This window comes from Ochotona princeps, chromosome 11 (assembly GCF_030435755.1).
Source record: "Ochotona princeps isolate mOchPri1 chromosome 11, mOchPri1.hap1, whole genome shotgun sequence".
Classification (NCBI taxonomy): Eukaryota; Metazoa; Chordata; class Mammalia; order Lagomorpha; family Ochotonidae; genus Ochotona; species Ochotona princeps.
Window position 1 is genome coordinate 10,012,533 of NC_080842.1, and position 19,340 is coordinate 10,031,872.

Genomic DNA, 19,340 nt, shown 5'->3' on the forward strand with positions numbered 1-19,340 from the left:
TCCACCATGGTGGGAGGGTTTGGGGAGGGGTGGGGAGAATCCAAGTACCTATGAAACTGTATCACATAATACAATGTAATTAATGAATAAAAATATATGTATATACAAGAAAAAATGAATAAAGCTGTAGTAACTAAAACCACATGGCACTGGCATGACCAATGGAACAGAACAGATACCCACAAATTCAGCTATGTGTACGCACCTGGTTGTTTTCTGACAAAAGTACTTAGACCATATATCTGAAACAAACAAACAAACGACAACAACAAAAAAACAAGTGTTACTCTCTATCCCTAACTTCAGAGAAACTTTGAGGGGGTCCTTTGATTCAAGCAGAAGGTTTCTTGCGAAAATCCCTCACAACTGTCTCCAGCTGGGATTGGACCATGTCCTGCTCTGACATCATACAGAACCATTGACAGGTCACAATTCCAAAGCCCTATATAAAGCCCTGGCCGGGCCTGGGCCCTTCGTCCAGGAGCTCTCCATTGGAGAGCTCTTGGACCTGCTCTAAGCTACCTGGTTTGTTTTTTTTAACCTGTTTTAGTTGTGCCTATTTTGTTCGTTTGTTCTCTTCTCTATGTTATTAATTTTGTTCTTCCCTCTTAATTTCAGTTTGTTTTTCGCAGTGTGTATTTCTTTTCCTTAGACACATCCTCATTCCTTCTCAAAATTTTTGAAATTCTGTTTGTCACTTATTTTTTATTTCCATCATTTTATTTGTTTACATTTTTAAAACTTTTAATTTCCATTTTTCTTGTGTTCCATTTTGCATTTTCTATTTTCTTCTTGGAATTTTCATTTTTGCATTAATTTACTTTTAAGGTTTATCTATTTTTTTCAGATTTACCTTTTTTTTTTAAAGAGAAGTGAGGAAGTGTCTAAGGAGAAGATGGAGAGACCTATAAAGTCCAGCATAATGTTATTCTTAACACCTATTTTACACTATGGTATCTTCTCTCATTATTAATATTTTTGATACCTTTATTGCTGGAATATTTTAAAATCCTTAACAACATAATGTTATTCTTAACACCTATTTTGCTCTATGGTATCTTCTCTCATTATTAATATTTTTGTTACCTGTATTGCTGGAATATTTTAAAATCCTTTACAGCATAATGTTATTCTTAACACCTATTTTACACTATGATATGTTGTTTCATTATTAATATTTTTGATACCTGTATTGCTGGAATATTTGAAAAATCTTTTACAGCATAATGTTATTCTTAACACCTATTTTACACCATGGTATCTTTTCTCATTATTAATATTTTTGATACCTTTATTCCTGGAATATTTTAAAATCCATTACTGCATAATGTTATTCTTAACACCTATTTTTCACTATGGTATCTTTTCTCATTATTAATATTTTTGATACCTGTATTGCTGGAATACTTAAAAAATCCTTTACAGCATAATGTTATTCTTAACACCTATTTTACACTATGGTATCTTTTCTCATTATTAATATTTTTGATACCTGTATTGCTGGAATGTTTGAAAAATCTTTTACAGCATACCGTTATTCTTAACACCTATTTTTCTCTATAGTATCTTTTCTCATTATTAATATTTTTGATACCTTTATTGCTAGAATATTATAAAATGTTTTATCTCTGAGCAATATTTACATAATAAGCATTGTTTATGGACGTTGGCCTTATACTCATCCTAAGTGATGAGCTGGCGTGAGCACTGCTCCACTGAGCAGTGAGCGGGTACCACAATGGAGAAGAAGATCAGCAATGGACTCCAGATCCTCAGCACGACCAGTCGGCACAGGTGCAACGGGCAACACTGACCCACCGCATAGAAAGCAGCATCCAAGTAGCCACGAACTATCACATCCTGCGTGGATTGGCATGTATCCTCTCCTGATGTTGTTTAACTGCAGAGACTCAAAACCAAATATCCCTCTACAGAAGGATTTTTCTGCTCTCACTGGATTGTCTCCTTATTGGACCTAAGAAGACTCAGCCATAAATATGCTTGAAACAACTGCATCATACATCTTTACCTGAACACCTAATGCCACAGACCCTTAAGGAAGACTTCACGGATTGGAGCATGAGCACTTTAAAGTGATTCAAAATTGTGGAGGAGCTACAAAGTTTATAAAGTGCTTCAATGTGTTACCAGTCCGAGCAGTAGTGGAACCATTCCGAGGAGCTTGTAATACCATGCATAGCCTGCTCATCATCAGCCCAGGTGTCGCTCCTGGGCACGTGGGGCTTCCAGCATTCCTGCCCAGAGACTCTCCATCACGAAAAGCAGAGGAGCCACTGCTGAGGAGCCGGGAGAGTTTCGGCAGTGCTGGGAAGCTAAAAGCAGGCTTCCTGGAAGGGACTGCAAAACGTCTCTGTGAAGTGAATTCAAGGTATTGGGCCAGCCGACGGAGATTGGAATCATCAATCCTGAACAGGTTATGACATCTTTTGAGCATGTGAAGAAATCCGGGGACTATTCTGTTACAGTTGTACAAGATGTGACTATTGGACAGATTGTTGCTACGACAACCCTGAGACTAGAACTTACATTCATCCGTTCCTGTGCTGAGAGGCAGAGTAGAAGATGTTGTGTTTGAGATGAATGCAGAGGGAAGCAGCTCTTCAAACTGCCAGTAACAACCCTGACATTGCTAAGCAACAAACGAACCTGTTACAACATTAGTCTACCACAAAATGTTCATTTCCAGAAAAGGTGGCTATGCAGTACCTGAAGAAAACCACACGTACAAAGTTTGGATATGCAGTATCTGAAGAAAATTACACGCGTGGTCGTTTTCTGAAGTAAAAATGTTATGGGAAGAGAACTGACACAGATATCAATACTACAAAACTGTACTCTTTGCTGGGAAAACATTGTTGCTGCAAGCCTGGGACCCCCCATATACCGGACTGACATTTACAAGATAGAATGTGTGTTGTATATATAATATACAAGTGCAATATAATGACATTTAGAAGATTACTTGGGAATGGTGGGGCATACGATTGAGTTCAGATTACAAATGAAAATTATAAATGTGATGATTTTACCAAAGCAATGTACTTTTAACTTGAAAAAAAAACATTTGATTTCTCAGTTGATGTATTGATCCTTTATACTGTTATTATGAAACTGTGGCAGGCAAAGCAGAAATATTGAAGATGGCTTTTTTGTTGCATATTATTATAATGATCAAATAAAACTTAAAAAGGGAGACTACCTTAGTGGTATATTACCATTATGAATTGTGTTCTCTTGCCTCCTGCTTCAGAGTTCCATCAAAACAAAAAAAAAAAACAAATGAACAACTATGCATATACAGTGAATTATCTGGACATAATCAAATGACTTGGTATTTTGCTTTGGGTCTATACTGACAGACAACACAGCAGGATAGTCAGGAGCTTTTTATATAACTGAAAGGAGACAAGAAGAATATCTTTTTCTGCATAATATAGTACTATGTTATATAGTATTGATTTTGTTTAAACCCTCCCTCTTTGTCACTATTAACAGGAATAAGCTTTTCTGTAACTATTTAGTGTAATAGAGCCTTGAGATGTGTACCTCAAACACATGCTGAGGTGCTCCAACAGAGCTTAACACCTATCATTTGATTTCTATCCCTCACTCTTGTTCTCACTCTCACTTTCTCTCTCATATACATGCAAACAAACATATTTTAACACATAAAAATTATGGGATATGATGTTATATGTCAGTATGTGTGTATCTTGTCTAATATACACGTCATTTATCTATCTCTGTAAACATTTACCATTTCTTTATGATAAAGAACAATCAAAATCCTTTCTTCCAGCTTCTGAAAACATATAATTCATAATCACTTTCTAGGATAATGTGTATTTTTGTAAGTATGCAAATATATGGGTGGACACTGATGTGGCACAGGAAGTGAAATATAAGGATACAGGGTGATTCCAAGGGCTGGGAAGTTGTGCAGTGTCCCAAAGGTACACCCATTTCAACATCAAGTAATGGAGTTAAGGATGAAGTTAATCTGCTTACCTTTGATTTTGTAAATCTGTTTATCTTTCTATCTGTCTGTATATCTGTATATATTTTTTTCTGTTGAAGAGCTTTGAAGTTGTTTAAACAGCAATGATTTGCTAAGTTGCTTGGGCTTTCTAAGGGCATCTTATTTTACTTTATTTCATTTTATTTTATATTTAATGATGCTTACATAATTGACAAGGATGCATGCCCATGAAGACCACTGATTAGCGTAGACAGGACCAAGGCATGGGGGAAGATGGGTGGGACAAATGCTTCCAATTTTCCTTTTCTTCGCTTTTCTCCTGTACCTAGTGTGGGAGGGAGGGATGAGGTGGGGGAAGCTCCCATTACAGTTATGTTTTGTTTGTGTGTGTGCTTTGTGCTCAAATACCATTAACATTATTGAGACATCAGAGGCACTAAGAACCAGGAAAGACTGGGGATCTCTGACTTAATGCACTGCAATGTGTTTGTTTCTCCAAAATAGCTACGTACTCCATGGCTTAATCAGCTTTGTGTTAATTGCTCTTAAGAGGAAGTTTTATTTTTTAATTTTAATATTCTATTCTATTCTATTCTATTCTATTCTATTCTATTCTATTCTATTCTATTCTATTCTCCAGACTATTTACATAAAGTATTCTTTATAAGGATCCCTCATTGACCATCTGTGGAGGGATTATGTTATTGGGGTCACATCTGAATTAAGGAAGTTGTTATCACCTCCATGTGGGGAATATATGACATGCTTAGACCCTTTCTCATCTAGCATTTCATGATCCTGTATTTATGGAAGATTCTAGAATTGTTTTCACAAAGATCCAGATGGTTGAATGAGAAGAGACCACAGCCACAGTTAGGTGGAAGGCAGTGCTCCACATTGTTGATATGTCTGAGAAAGTCGCAGTGGTGCAAGGCTCATCTACAGTACCCACCAAAGGTCATGAGCAAATAGGTGTCCACACTCAGGCTGCTTGAGACAGGAGTACTTGGGCACTGCGGGGTAGGCAGTTCCTTATAATTTACCACTTCATTTGGGTCATGGAGGAAGGATATAATGGAAGAAACTCACATTGTTGATAGTAAAACTTACAACTCTGTCTTTTTCTTCCAAGTATTCTGACATTCATGTCATATGAATATAAAAAAAGTTCACAGAGACTTTCCTTTGATACTTAAATGCTAAACCCCACATTTTGAGAGGTTAGGTAATGCAGCTAAATTGTGCGTATAGGTAATCAGCGGCAGTCAGACCGCTAGACATTTGCAGAGATATAAGTGTCACTGACACGACTTTCCTAATATTGCAATAGCTACCTTAATGCACAAACTCCTAATTACAATTTGAAAAATACTTTTTATCACCCTGTCAGTGCTATTGAAAGCAATATTGAATGCCTTTGTCAGAAATTTTTTTTAAAGTCTTTGCTAAAATGCAGTATATATTTCCTTTCACACCTGTCAACTACCTTAGCTCTTTATGCTTTGAATGGTTCTTTGATGCTTTGCATGTATTGCATTAATGTGTGTCACCTACCCAGCTCTTTTATCCTTTTCATCTCTATCATCTTGGTCCCTCTGGGGGCTGAACTTCAGATTATTTTTCCTTTTATTTCCCTCACTCTACGGCTTCTCTCTGATGTTTTTCCCACAGTGCTGTAATAATCTGTAACGTATTTACTGTTCTTTGCGGAGCCTTTTTTGTTTCCATGTTCATTTATTTTCCAATAATCTTTATTAGATCTTTTACTTTGTAGTTTTTTTCAATTACTTCTAATCCTCTTTTATGCAAATCCTATGTTTTATTTAACTCTCAGAGTTTGCTTCATCTCTGATCTTCCTTTGACAATTTTATTAGAGTTTTCTCTCATGAATTTTGTTTCCTTTATTTGGTCATAAAGTCTCTGAAATATGATATTCTCACCTTATTTTGATATAATGAATCTGTCTCTTTTCCTTTGGCCGCAAGATTTGAAGTCATTCCTTCTCTTAGTTCATCTCTTTACCTCTCTGACCTCTCTTTGGGTTTGTTCTCCAATTGAATTGGCTGCAGAGAAAGGCTTATTTATTTATTTATTATTTTTCCGTGATACATTTTTCCAAGTATAGGAAATCCCCACTTGCCCTACTTTTTATCCCTCCACATTTTCTCCTCTCCTCGCAATCCCCCACCTGCATATTATTACAGCAGTGTAGTCCTTTACACACAGTTACAAGTTCAACATATTTAAGTGAATCATGGAATTGTAGGTGTAGGCAAAGATAGAACATGTAGTGTCACATTGTCAAGGCATATTGAACTGGGAGTCCTTTTATTCAGGAGTAGAGATGCCTACTGAGACATATCTTCACTTTCAAGTATTCTAGTCTCCATTATACAGTTCATCTAGGAGAATATCAATTGTTCCAAAAGCATTTGTTGAAGAGACTAAACTTTATCCCTGGGTTGCCTACTGAGTTCCTGGCAGGTCTTACCTTCTCTTGGTCCATTGAAAACTGAAGTTTAAATTTCTGACTCAGACACTAGGTCTGTTAAAGTAACTCAACCATTTCTCTGATTTTGTATGAGATAACTGGGGGTAGGAGAGTGCTAAAAAATAGATCCATACAGATGACCGCTGGTTATATTCTGCTTTTTTAAAAAAAAAATCTGTGTGTTCAAGGTTTGGTTTGTTTTCTTCAGGTAGGTATAACAAATGTGATCTTTTTAATTTAAAACAATTCATCTTTTCCTATAATAGGGTGGTCCCTGAATACTGCATAACTGTTTATCAGAATTTGTAGGTATTCTGCAATTAGGACATTGCTATTTTCTTCAGCATTTGCAAAATGTCAATTTGGTATCATGTTCTCTAGGATCTGACACCCAGCAGAGACTGCTTACTGCTCCAGGGTCCAAGGGCTGGGAAGCTGACCCACTTCAGCTGGATATAAGTACTAATTAGGAAAGCCAAGGGCAGTATATTGCTGGTAGTGATGGAGTGGTCACTGCACCCAGAATGTCAAGCAAAGCATCTTTCATGAGTCTGATATTTGGAGCTCCTAGCTTAGTTTTGGACTTTGGGCTCTTGGTGCACATATTAATTCTCTCTTTCTGAGTTTTCTCATCCACTCATCCATGGGATGAATTGCTTGCATTCAGGGAAATCTAGAATTCCCTTCAGCTTCTTCTACCTTGTCACTTTGTTTCAGATTCCACCATTAAACTTTTATATCTTTTGGTTTTAAGGTTTTTAGATTTTCACAGATTGCTGCTAGAAATGCATGCCTTAAGGGAGGAACAACACATTAGGCTGTGCGTTTTCAGTCCATATATTTGAGGAAGCTTTAATGACAGTCAAAGGGACAGGCTAATTGGAAATAGGATGGACAAGATGACCCAATACTACAAGGTCTTACAGAGAGAGAGAGAGAGAGAGATACAGAATGACAGAGGAGCCAATAAATGATATCAAGAACAGCAAAGTGCTAATTTCTTTAACTCACTCCTTGTCTATTCATCTGCCAAAACAGGGATATGAACTAGGGTGTAAAGGGATGAAAGTAATTGAACAGGGTGTAATGGGGTGTGGGTGATTAAGGACACAATAAAACTTCCTAGTCGTAGACTTTAGAGGGGAGAAAACTTCGTTGTGGTCACTGAAACACTAGGGTCCCTTAACACAAGACTTTGCCTTGTTTAGATTCCAGTCAAAGAATGTTTGGCACCTACTCACCTACACCAAACATGCTGTTATGTTCCAGCTACATTAAAACCAAGCCATCAACTCTCCTAGAGCATGTTTCTCTACAGACTGTACTAGCACTTGGGGTTTACTTTTAAAAAATTCTGCTACTGAATATAGAATTTGTTTTGATGTTCATCTGTAACTGCTAGGTCTCTACCTCCAATTCCTGATGTGACATTAGTCAAGCCTTCCCAAGCACAATTTCCCCTTAAAAACTTAGAGCCATGTCACTAAGAATGATGTCAATTGACTACCTCCTTCTCTATCGTTAGAATAATCTTTCTCTTTCCTTTGACCTCAAACTTCCTTCTTACTGTTTTTATTCAGCGTGTTGACAAGACCTGCATTTTAGGAAGCAGATACTGTCTTGCCATACCCACGCTGCCTGTGAGAATGCTGAAGTTCAGCAATACAAAATGATACATGAACAGCCTCGTGTAGGGAAATGATAGTGGGGTTGTAGAAAGCCACAGCCCATGCCTGCTGCACTGTTATTGCTTATTGTGGTTATTATTTGCAATATTACCTAGAGTTCTTAGAAAACAAAGCATATCCTACAGATTGTTACAGTCAGTCTTCAATAGAAGCTATTATTTTTATCCCCAGTTTTTGGAATAAAACTGCCATTGAAATGTTCAGTCATCTAATAACATGTAGCTGCTATATCCCAGGGACCAATAAAAAACTGTATATTTACATATGAGAAGAATGTTTTAGGGAAGGGGAGTAGGCAATAAAATGAAAAGGAAGTATTTTAGAACTTCTAACAAAGATTTGATTCCTATCACATGGTGGCATACCTACTAGAAATACCCTCTATCCTTCCATTCATGATCATTTGTTGTCACATGACTCATTTCTGATAACCTGCTTTAGAAATTGGTTATGTTAGCTGCCCCTTTTTTCTTTTTCTAAGAAAAATGCTCAAAAAATATATTCCTTGGACTAGTCTTCCTTTGTGTGGGCAAACTATTACCGGCATGGCTGTTTAAATTTAAATTGTCTTTGGGGCCCGGCAGTGTGGCCTAGCAGCTAAGGTCCTCGCCTTGAAAGCCCCGGGATCCCATATGGGCACCGGTTCTAATCTCGGCAGCTCCACTTCCCATCCAGCTCCCTGCTTGTGGCCTGGGAAAGCAGTTGAGGACGGCCCAAGGCTTTGGGACCCTGCACCAGCGTGAAACATCGGATGGAAGATCTTCCTCTCTGTCTCTCCTCCTCTCTGTATATCTGACTTTGCAATAAAAACAAAACAAAACAACAACAACAAAAAACTGTCTGCTAAAGGTTTGACTAGATAACATTGAAAACAAAGTTTAATCTGACTTTAAGATCAAAGACAATTCAAATTTTTTTTTAAAGATTTTATTGTTATTGGAAAGCCGGATATACAGAGAGGAGGAGAGACAGAGAGGAAGATCTTCCATCCGATGTTTCACTCCCCAAGTGAGCCGCAACGGCCGGTGCTGTGTCGATCCGAAGCCGGGAACCAGGAACCTCTTCCAGGTCTCCCATGTGGCTGCAGGGTTGCAAGGCTTTGGGCCGTCCTCGACTGCTTTCCCAGGCCACAAGCAGGGAGCTGGATGGGAAGTGGAGCTGCCGGGATTAGAACCGGCGCCCATATGGGATCCCGGGGCTTTCAAGGTGAGGACTTTAGCCACTAGGCCACGCCACCAGGCCCAATTCAGACAGTTTTTTAACAGTTGCAGAAATTGCATCATGCAAAATAATAATAATAATAATATAAAAAGAAATTCAAGGGGGAACATGAAATCAGAATGGTAAATGTGGCAGTTATGTTTCAACATCATTTGGCTCTTCAAACTCAGACACATGTTTAAAACTCAAGTCCTAAAATAAAGTAAAAAAGAGAGGCAGGAAAATCTAGATTACTTAGATACTTGTTGTGTATCAATTAAGCCACCTTAGCATCTGTTAAGCCAAATTTTCAAGTTTGTTTGTTTGTTTTCAACATCATTAGATGAAGGTAGATAAATCCTCACCCCTGATCAATTTTCTGTAATTTTAAAACAAAGGAGTTGTACCAAATGGCTTTTAGGTGACCTTCAGTTCCCAAATAACATGTTTCTTACCATGCCAAAAACCCCATTAATTTGTTTGAAATACACGGAGAGTCGGTGGTGTGCCAAATACTTTGTAAGGCATTGTAAATACAATCATTAATTAGCCCTCCAGTTAGGGAGGTGACAATCTGCTGGAGAGCTTTTGGAAATCGCATAATGTTGTCTACAAAGGTGCTTTAAAAGGCTCAGGAAACAAAATGGAATAAACAACTGAGCTTTTGTTGGTGCAGAAGGATTTGAAGTCTGTGCACAGTTTTATAGTTTTACGTAACGTCTTGCCACGGATTTTTTTGAAGACTTCTTGGAAAACATGGAATTCAGTGATTTTGGAACCAAAATGAATTCATCTTTTAGGTCTACTTCTCGTGCCCTTTTTTGACGTTCCCTCACATTCACTCTTGTATTTCGTTTTTGTTTGTTTTTGTTTTGTTTGAGGGTTTTTTGTTTTGTGTGTATTCTGTTTTACCTACTCCAATAAATCTTCTTTGTCCTTCTCCCCGTACCTCACTCCTCATTACCAGCTATTCCTCTGTTCTTTTCCTTTGTGTGTGGGCCCATTCTCAATCACTCATCTTGCAAGCTTCTCTGGTTTCCCCTTCCATCTAGAAAATCATTGGTGGGGGTGGATTTAACCAAACAGATTGACTATTCAATCTCCTGCTGTGATTTAAAGGGAAATGCTTCTTGAAGTCTACTTTTTGTGATTTTTATAGCATCTAAGGAAAATATGAACATATTAGAGATTTTTGGTCGGGAAAGAATCAGTTAGGGGAAAGCTAATAGGGAATAGACACAAATGGGATGTTTTTTATGTGATGGACATGGCCATTCAAGGTCTTCTGGATACTCCTGCCACACTTTTGAACATTTTGGTGTGAGAATAATTTGGGACGTAGTAGTCAACTAGCTCCTAACTCCATTAATGCCATGATATTTGTAGAGTAAGTGCACTCTTTTCTCGTTTTAGCTTCCTTCCTACACACTCTCCTAGCTGTTTTAACTCAGCCAAAGCACATGCCATCACGTTGCAACATCCTCATCCTCTTGCTACAGAAACTTACGGTTTAGGGTGTATCATTATTCCTAAAATTTTGGGGGCCACCCGTGCTCCTGCGCTTCACATTTCTTTATCAGACTGTTTGTGTAGCATCATGACTTGGTACTTTGAAAGGCCAGGCTTCCATGTACCTTCGTATATATCTGTCACTCCTATTTCCTGCCTCCTCATCAGTCCTTCAGTCTACTTGCTTGAACCAAATATCTAGAAGTCGATAACCTATCTTCAGCTCTACCCACCTTGATCTCGATCACTTCACATCTAACATGGACCAAAGTAGGCAGCCCACTATGGGATTTGTGTGTCTAGAAACTATTATTGTTATCATAATCAGGAAATCTATTAAAAGCATATCATTTGTTAGACTATGTTATCACTTAACAAAACCCCCTGATGTTTTCCGTAGCTCCTGGAACAAAAGATGAACTCTTAACCATGGGCTTCAAGAGCCCCACAATACCTCTTGCACCTCGTCTCTGGGTCACTCTGTCTGATTTCCTTTATTCTGACCTTCATGATCTTTTATTGTCTTTCTCATACCATGTGATTTCATTGTGGTTTTATGCGTGAGGTTGGCCAGGCCATACAGTCATTGGCTATTCGGTCCATAATACAAGTGCCCTTCTGAAGGCATTTTTTCAGAGGTGACTAATATCTACAATCAGCTGACTCTACATCTCTAAAGTGCTGCTGACATAAAGAGTTCAAAGGCCAAGGGCAGAGCTAATGTTTTCCTGAGGAAGAAGTTCAATTGGTAAACTGACATGTAAATTCCTGACAGTTTCTGATGGCCTGCTCTGTACATTCCAGAGTTACCTAGCCAGCCCCTACAAGAATGTAAGCCCATGTCTTGACCCAACAAATTTCTACCTATTGATGTGTCTATAATACGGTGCAACCACCACCCTCCCTTTAACCAAAATTGAGTCATTATTGATTGGCTGGTAAGGAGAATCTTGAAAGTGTTATCAGAACAAACCAATAAATAAATAACTACAAATCAACAAAGAAAAAGTAAAGTCTGGATTGTTTTCACTTTATATTATTTCCTTCTATGTTATCATCAATGAGATTACTCATTTCTCAAAACACTTGATTAACTTTTAGAAGTTGCAAGTGAAAGAAATATGTGTATATAATATGCATTTTGACACATATCTAAAAATCATTCAAACTGCACATTGAAGATTTGTACATGTAATATAACCTGAGGATTATTTTAAAACTAACATTCTTGGGTCCGGCGGCATGGCCTAGCGGCTAAGGTCCTCGCCTTGATAGCCCCGGGATCCCATATGGGCACCGGTTCTAATCCCGGCAGCTCCACTTCCCATCCAGCTCCCTGCTTGTGGCCTGGGAAAGCAGTTGAGGATGGCCCAATGCATTGGGACCCTGCACCCGCGTGGGAGACGTCGAGGAGGTTCCAGGTTCCCAGCTTCGGATCAGCGCGCACCGGCGGTTGCAGCTCACTTGGGGAGTGAATCATCAGATGGAAGATCTTCCTCTCTCTCTCCTCCTCTCCGTGTATGTCTGGCTGTAATAAAATGAATAAATCTTAAAAAAAAAAAAAAACTAACATTCTTCCCTCTAGCTGCTTAGTTTGCTATGTTAGAAAATACCTTGTTAAAGTAAAAATTCTGATCTTCCAAAGAACTTAACCAAGTAAGGCAATTTTGCTCTGCAATTCTAAGTTAAACATTACTGATTTCTTACTGTAGCAGCCTATTATTGCTTCTGTGCAAAATATTATCCTATAAACATGAGAAAAATCCCAGCCCTAGCCCTGAGAGTTGCTGCTGTCAGCTGCCTACGCCGACTTTCAGCATCCATTGAGAGCTGAAAGCCATGCTTTTGAGCATCTCCTAAGACCTCCTCCTTATACCATTGAACAGCATTCTACTTGGACTTGAGGTTAAGCTGCTGTTGTCTGCACCGTCAAAAGCCAGAAAGCACAGGAAGCCTCTAAAGCCCTTGAGTCTAGAATAAAGCTCTTCATGTTTCTGATAGGTTTCCCTCTTTCCTGGAGATTACTTCCCTTTCTCTGGCTCTGTGGGGGCCAGCTCAAGGTCGCAGTGCTGTGTGCTGTGTGCAAATGACAGGGTGAATGGAGAGAGAACAAGGAGTGGTGAGCAAGACAGATGAGACTCCTAAACAGTGACTTTAATTGTGTAGAAGCACAGATAGGGCAGGAAGGAACCAAATGCCCTGTGTTACTGAGACTTAGCTTAGCAGCTGCTTATAATGAAATCTTTCATGACTTGATTTACTTCAGATTCCTCCATGAACTCCCCAAGTTATAACTTCATGTTGCTTAAATGTTTATTAAGGTTTTATCTTGATAACGACTAGCATTTATATGGTACCTATAACACCAATGAGTCTCTAGGTAGTTCCACAATGATACACACACTAATATATAAACTAATTAGAGAGACTCCTCTGTTGCAGTCATATCTAGAGAAGGAATAAAAATGTACTGTAAATGTGTCAAATTTAATACAGTGGGCAAGAAGAGTCATAAATTTGACATAATACCAATACTCATAGTAGACTGCCTGAACAACAACATGTAATGGCCTCTTTCCGTAGAAGAGAAAGGACTTGTTAGGAAGTCTCTGATGGCAGGCATAGCAGGCTCTATGGAGGAAACACAGGAGGGATAGTGGATTCAGGTCATGAGGCCCCAGACCTCTTTTTGTTGCACAACAGTAGTCATTCGGTGGCCTGGGAGCAGTGACTTCCGACAGGCCTGGTTCTGCTTTTCTGTGTTGAACTTGACGAGGCCACTGCATTGAGAAGCATCACCTATTTACTTAACTTTCCTCCTCCCTAGAATGGATTCAATAATCCCCATCCTTGGGGCTGTGGCGAAAACAGAAGGTCAATAAATAGCTAGCAGATGTATTCTAACCCTGTCCTCTAACCTTTACAATAAATTATTCTCTGACTCTGCTGAGGCCATTGTATCCTGAACATTCTTCTATCTTATAATCTGCACATGCTCCCCCTGTTAGCTTTTGTAGGTCTGTTTTGTACATTATGTTTTGAATTCCCTGAGGCTGAGGACTTTGCTTTGTACTAGTGCAGCTGCACAGTAAGTCATTTCAAAATCTTGAACCAAGGAAATTATTTTATGCTTAAATTATCTTAAATGAGTTACTTGGTTAATTAGTCGTTTTTCAGAAGTGAAAAAATTCAGATCACAGAATACTTAAGTCACTGGATCTATTATAAGAATTAATGGGCATATAAAGTTAGCTTAAAAGATATCCCTGTGGATAATCAGGCCCAAGGGAGAACGCAGATGGTCAGGCATCCCACTGTGGTGATGAAATGTCCTCATCTGGCTAGTCATTTAAGATGCTGATCCTGCTGGCCTCATGCATAGGAACTTTGCAATTCCTACTTAGCAGGAAAGATCATCAGAGTCCAGGATGAAATTGGTTTCAGGGTCTCGACATCCCTAAGTTGAGCCTAGCCCCACCAGGGTTCACAGCTTTGAAAGTAGAATATATTACATGTCAGATATGAAGTTAAGGCTTCTCACGGTATCCCTCCAAAATCATGTTCTTATCTTTCCCATTTTATAGATGAAAAAATTCAGCAAATATCCCAACTTACATGAGCGACAGGTTACAGAACTATAATCCGAAACCAATCTGGCCAAGGTCCGTGCCCAGAAACGTTCTTTCCTCAATGTCTTGTTGCTACCTCAGGTTAAACTCTGGCAAACGCAGCTTATAAAGTTGACACTTTGTGTAGATGAAAATAACTCTGAAATGGGGATACAGTATTATTCACCCAATAAAGGAATGTTTTTATATTTTTTACACCATGCAGTTGACTTCAATGAGACTATAGAACTCATTCAATAATGGCTACAACAAAAGGAACATGCTGGGAACAAAGGTATACATCACCTCCTCAATTATGTGCCCAGATATATCCACAGTGTTGGTAATTTTGGCTTCGAATGGGGTGAAGTTAAAGGAAAAGATGGAAGAACTGAAGTGAAACGGATAATGTTAGCCAAATGTGGCTATCTTGTGCCTATGTAGACACATGAAAAAAATTGCAAGATGTTATGAGAATACACAACACAGTTAAAAATTGCTGAGTAGTGAAGCAGAATTAATGGAGGAACTGTTCATTTATCTTAAACATGGAAGCTTGCCATCTGCTAATTGGTGCATGAATTGGAATGGGTCTGTTCACTTCTTGAAAGAAAGTTCTCCATTTTAGATATTTCAAGGAGGACAGACAGTGAAAAATAACACATCTTAAAGATCATTGTTGGGGTGAGTGTTGTGGCACATCAGGTTAAACTGCTGTTTGGAATACCTACATCACATATCAGACTGCCTGGTGCAGATCCTGATTCCACTTCTCATCCAGGTTTCTGCTAATGTGCATGTGAATGGAGCAGATGATGGCTCAAATACTTGAGTACCTGTTACCTAAGTGGTAAATCCTGCTAAACGTTCCAGGCTCCAGCCCTGGCTGTCGAGGGCATTTGGGAAGTGAACCTGAGATTGAAAAATCATTTCTTTCCTTCACTCTACTCTTTCTCATACTCCCTTCCCCCTATATTTCAAATAAAGAAAGAAATCCTTTATGGCAACCATCAAGTCCTGCATCTTCCACCTGCACTCCAGCTCCCTGCTAACGTGGCTTGGAAAGTACCTGAGGATAACTGAGGATCCTGCACCCACAGTGGGAGACTCAGGTGAGCTTTCTGGTTCCTGGCTTTGACCTGACCCAGCACTGGCCATTGCAACTATTTGGCAAGTGAACCAGCACATTTTCAGTTAGTGGTATGTTCACTTTTACAGGCTCATGGAAGTTTTATTTAAACACTAGTAGCATTTGTCTCTCCTTGGATACATTTGCTACATTTATAAAACACTATCAAATATTAGTCACACATCTAAAATTCAATTCCTGACATTAACGCACATATTGTTTAACTCAAGTATCCACAGAAAGGAAAATAGGACAAAGTAACAAAATAGAAATATTTCATAGTGATGCAATCATTTATTGACCATAACACAAAGTCTTTTCAGTAAATTAAAAAAAATTAAAGATACTCTTGATAACGAGAATAGAGAAATGATAAAGCCAACAATAATTGCAGCTCTGATTGGCTGATATCAGCCCTTATTTGGGATGGAGATATATGTGTTTCTGAATTGGAGAAGTAACCTTGTAAAGGAAACACACACATTTCACAGTTCAAAAAATTGAAGCTGATGTTTAGAACAGGCGTGCATGATACGTGATTTAAGATGATATCTTTTCCAGTATCAATAACTGGTTCTCCAATTCTTTAACAACAATTAAATGTGCAATATTTAAATTAAAAAATAAATACTATGCAGAATTAGCCCAGACCTCAAAATTGAGGGCTCAGATTTACAGGAATCCTCACTTTAGGTGCCAGCTTCAGTAGACTGTCAAAGCCACCCACAATTCAGCCAGACCGATTATCAGTTGGGTTCTCTTTACGTCCCCTCATGTTCTGTGCGTCAGTAGAACAGTGTACAAAATTCTGAAAGGGGTTTTGCTTAGCATTCCTGGTGTTTTTACGAAGGAAACAAATTAGAAGAGGTACCCAGGCCAAGATTTGCAGAAAGTAATCATGCAGGTGGTACTCCCCAAAGTGGTCAGTGACTATGAAGCTCCCTGAACAGTGTGTGTAGGGGGATTTTTATGAAGGCTTTGTTATGATGGCAATATTGCTTGCATCACTGGGCTTTGGTGACTGAACTCAATCTTCATCCCCTGTGTGCTCTCCAGTAGTCTGAGAGTAGAACTGAAAATTGCAAGCATTCACATCAAGGCTTCATCTTTCTGGCAACCAGCTCCTGTGCTGAACTCTCCAGGAGCTCATCAAAAGTCACTTCCTTAGCATGAACCCAGACATGGTGGAAAGAAGCTTTCTATGATTGATCAAGATGCTTCTGTTTTCCCAAAATTCCAGAATTTTTAGGAGCAATGGAAAAAAAAAAACAAAGATGAAGACCAAATATGTTTTTTCCATTTGGGAAAGAAAGACCCTCTAACCAAATATTTCTTCAACACATTCTCTCAACTTGCAAAATTAATATTGGACGGCCTGAATAAGCATTTTTTACACAAAAGTATCCTTTTGTGGCTATTTAAATAGAAAAAGATTTTGCAAACTTGTTGGAATAAGCTCATTAATCACCAAAAGCAAGTCTACACAAATAGCAAATTATTCTGAATCTCAGTGGCTTAAAACAACATTTATCTTACAACTGCTGTGGGTCAAGAATGCAGTGCAATGTTGCTGGGTGCTTTATTCAGGAGCTGCTGCAGGCTGTGGTCAGGCTGTGATATAGAACTGTAGGCATTTCATATCCACTGGAAGGGGAGGAGCCTTTCTCAGGGTCACTCACGTGAATGTTGCATTTGGGCTACTTGTCTTCAGTTTTCATTGGCTACTGACTGAAGGTCATGTCCAGCTATTGATGTGTGAGCTCCTGAGCAGGTAGCTTACAACATTGTAGCTTTTTTCATTACAGGAGGCAACCTCGAAGAGCCAGAGTGAGTGGATCAGCATGTGTAACTGATATTCTTCTATTTTAAACAAATGTGTATTGTTTCAGAAGCAAAGAGACATAAAGATACAGAGATTGCTGATATTTGCTGTTTAGCTGCACATTACCTGTAGAACTGGGGGCTGAACAAGACAAAACCCAGAGTCTCTAACTCATTGTGGGTCACCTGTGGGAGTGTTAGGGACCTACCTACTTGAGTTATTATCTGCCATCTCCTGGAACACACATTAGCAGATTTAAGAGCAGAGCTGGGACACAAACATTTACATGATGCAAATGTCTCCAGCAGTCTTACCCATTGTGTCATTGCCTATCCTCAGTCATAGTCTTCTATATAACTTAGTCTTGAAAGTGCTGTCTCATTATCTTTGTCATATTTTCTTTAACTCTTCAAAAGTCAGTGGGTTGAGTCCATATTTGCTACCATGAAGGAGATATCCTTGGATGCCACTTTAGGGACCCTGCACTCAATGTGGAAGACCAGGAGGATGCTTCTGGCTCCTGGTTTCAGATCAGCTCAGCCCTGGCCATTGCAGTCATTTGGGAGTGAACTAACAGATGGAAGATCTTTCCCTCTGTCTCTCCTTCTTTCTGTAAATTTGATCTGTCTTCCCAATAAAAATTTTTAAAAAGTCTAAAAAACTGTCTATCACACCACTGAGTGTGCTCCTGGTAACTTTGTAGAGCTGGATGTGCCTTCAACATTTTCAGAGACAGACACTGAGAGTGTGTTGGGTGGGAGATGACAGTCATGCAAACCTAAGGATCCAATCTGCCTTTCCTGCTTTCATACATGTTGCCGAATTGGCATTTATAGGCAAAAAGTGCCTAGACATGCAGACTGGCTCCCTCCCATTTGCAATCTATTCTTGTTCTACCAGGGGAGTGCTGTTAACCCTCTGTCTTTGCTAAAGAACTTTCCTATTCTCTCTGGGAAATCATTCTGTGCTACTAAAGAGCTTTGACAAGGACACACAAGAGTGGCATGACAGGAAGAGGACACCTGCCAAGCCAGTGGGATCAGTAGAATGAACCTTGATGATCACTGCAATGACAGATGTCACAGCCAGATCAGAGCAGGTCAGAAAATGTGTAGAACACTTTGCCTTCTTCCATCAGTCCGTGTGTGTACATACTTCTGAAGAACAAATGCAATTTTAGATTAAAAAAAAATCTCCAGTTGACTTCAAGTAAGTAAAAAACCTCAAGCCCTCCACAAGCTTCAAATCAGTTCATATCGTTGTCCTTTCCAATCAGATGTATTTGTATTGTAGAGGACATGTGCCCAGACTAAGACTTGCCACTTCATAACCTTTTTCAGAGGAATGGAATTCTCTTTACTTCAGTCTAAGGATTGAGGACATTTTACAGTATTTGATGGGCATGATCTCACCTCAAAGGTTAGAAAATAAAAATGTCAGAGCTTTCCATTTCATCCACATAACCAAATATCTTCCAGTTGATGTAATTACATGCATTTCTGCCTGAATTTGACTTTTGCCTCTCGGTCAACCTAACCTAGGCCTGGGAGATGAGGGCGAGGGTGGAGTGGAAGTTCGGTAACCTGACGTTGATTCTCTTTAGTATATTTGGGAGCAATTCTACAAGGTCCCTCCCAAGTTTTTTTTTCCCTCCATTAGGGATTCATCATAGTAATTACATTTAGAACTCTAAAAAGAGATCAAGAAAAGAAAAATCATAGAGGAAGACAATCCTGCAGGGTAATAAATTAATCGTCATGTTTCTCAAAGGTCTCTTAAGATTTTCAAAGAACTATTTTCCCCTGCCAAAGCCATGGGACAATCTAATGGACCAGGAATTCCTTAAAGATCCTTCATTCAGTGAATTAGTCTTTACTGGGATCATGTCCCTA

The 19,340-nt window shown here is 39.0% G+C and overlaps 1 long non-coding RNA gene across 1 annotated transcript; it reads right to left on the reverse strand.

Annotated features, from left to right (window-relative positions):
* Positions 1 to 559: 559 nt before the first annotated feature.
* On the reverse strand, positions 560 to 2,433 carry LOC131481431 (uncharacterized). The gene is made up of 2 exons (XR_009246324.1): positions 1,457 to 2,433; positions 560 to 948 (listed from the first exon to the last, which is right to left on the reverse strand). It is a non-coding gene; the product is annotated as an uncharacterized LOC131481431 (long non-coding RNA).
* Positions 2,434 to 19,340: the final 16,907 nt, after the last annotated feature.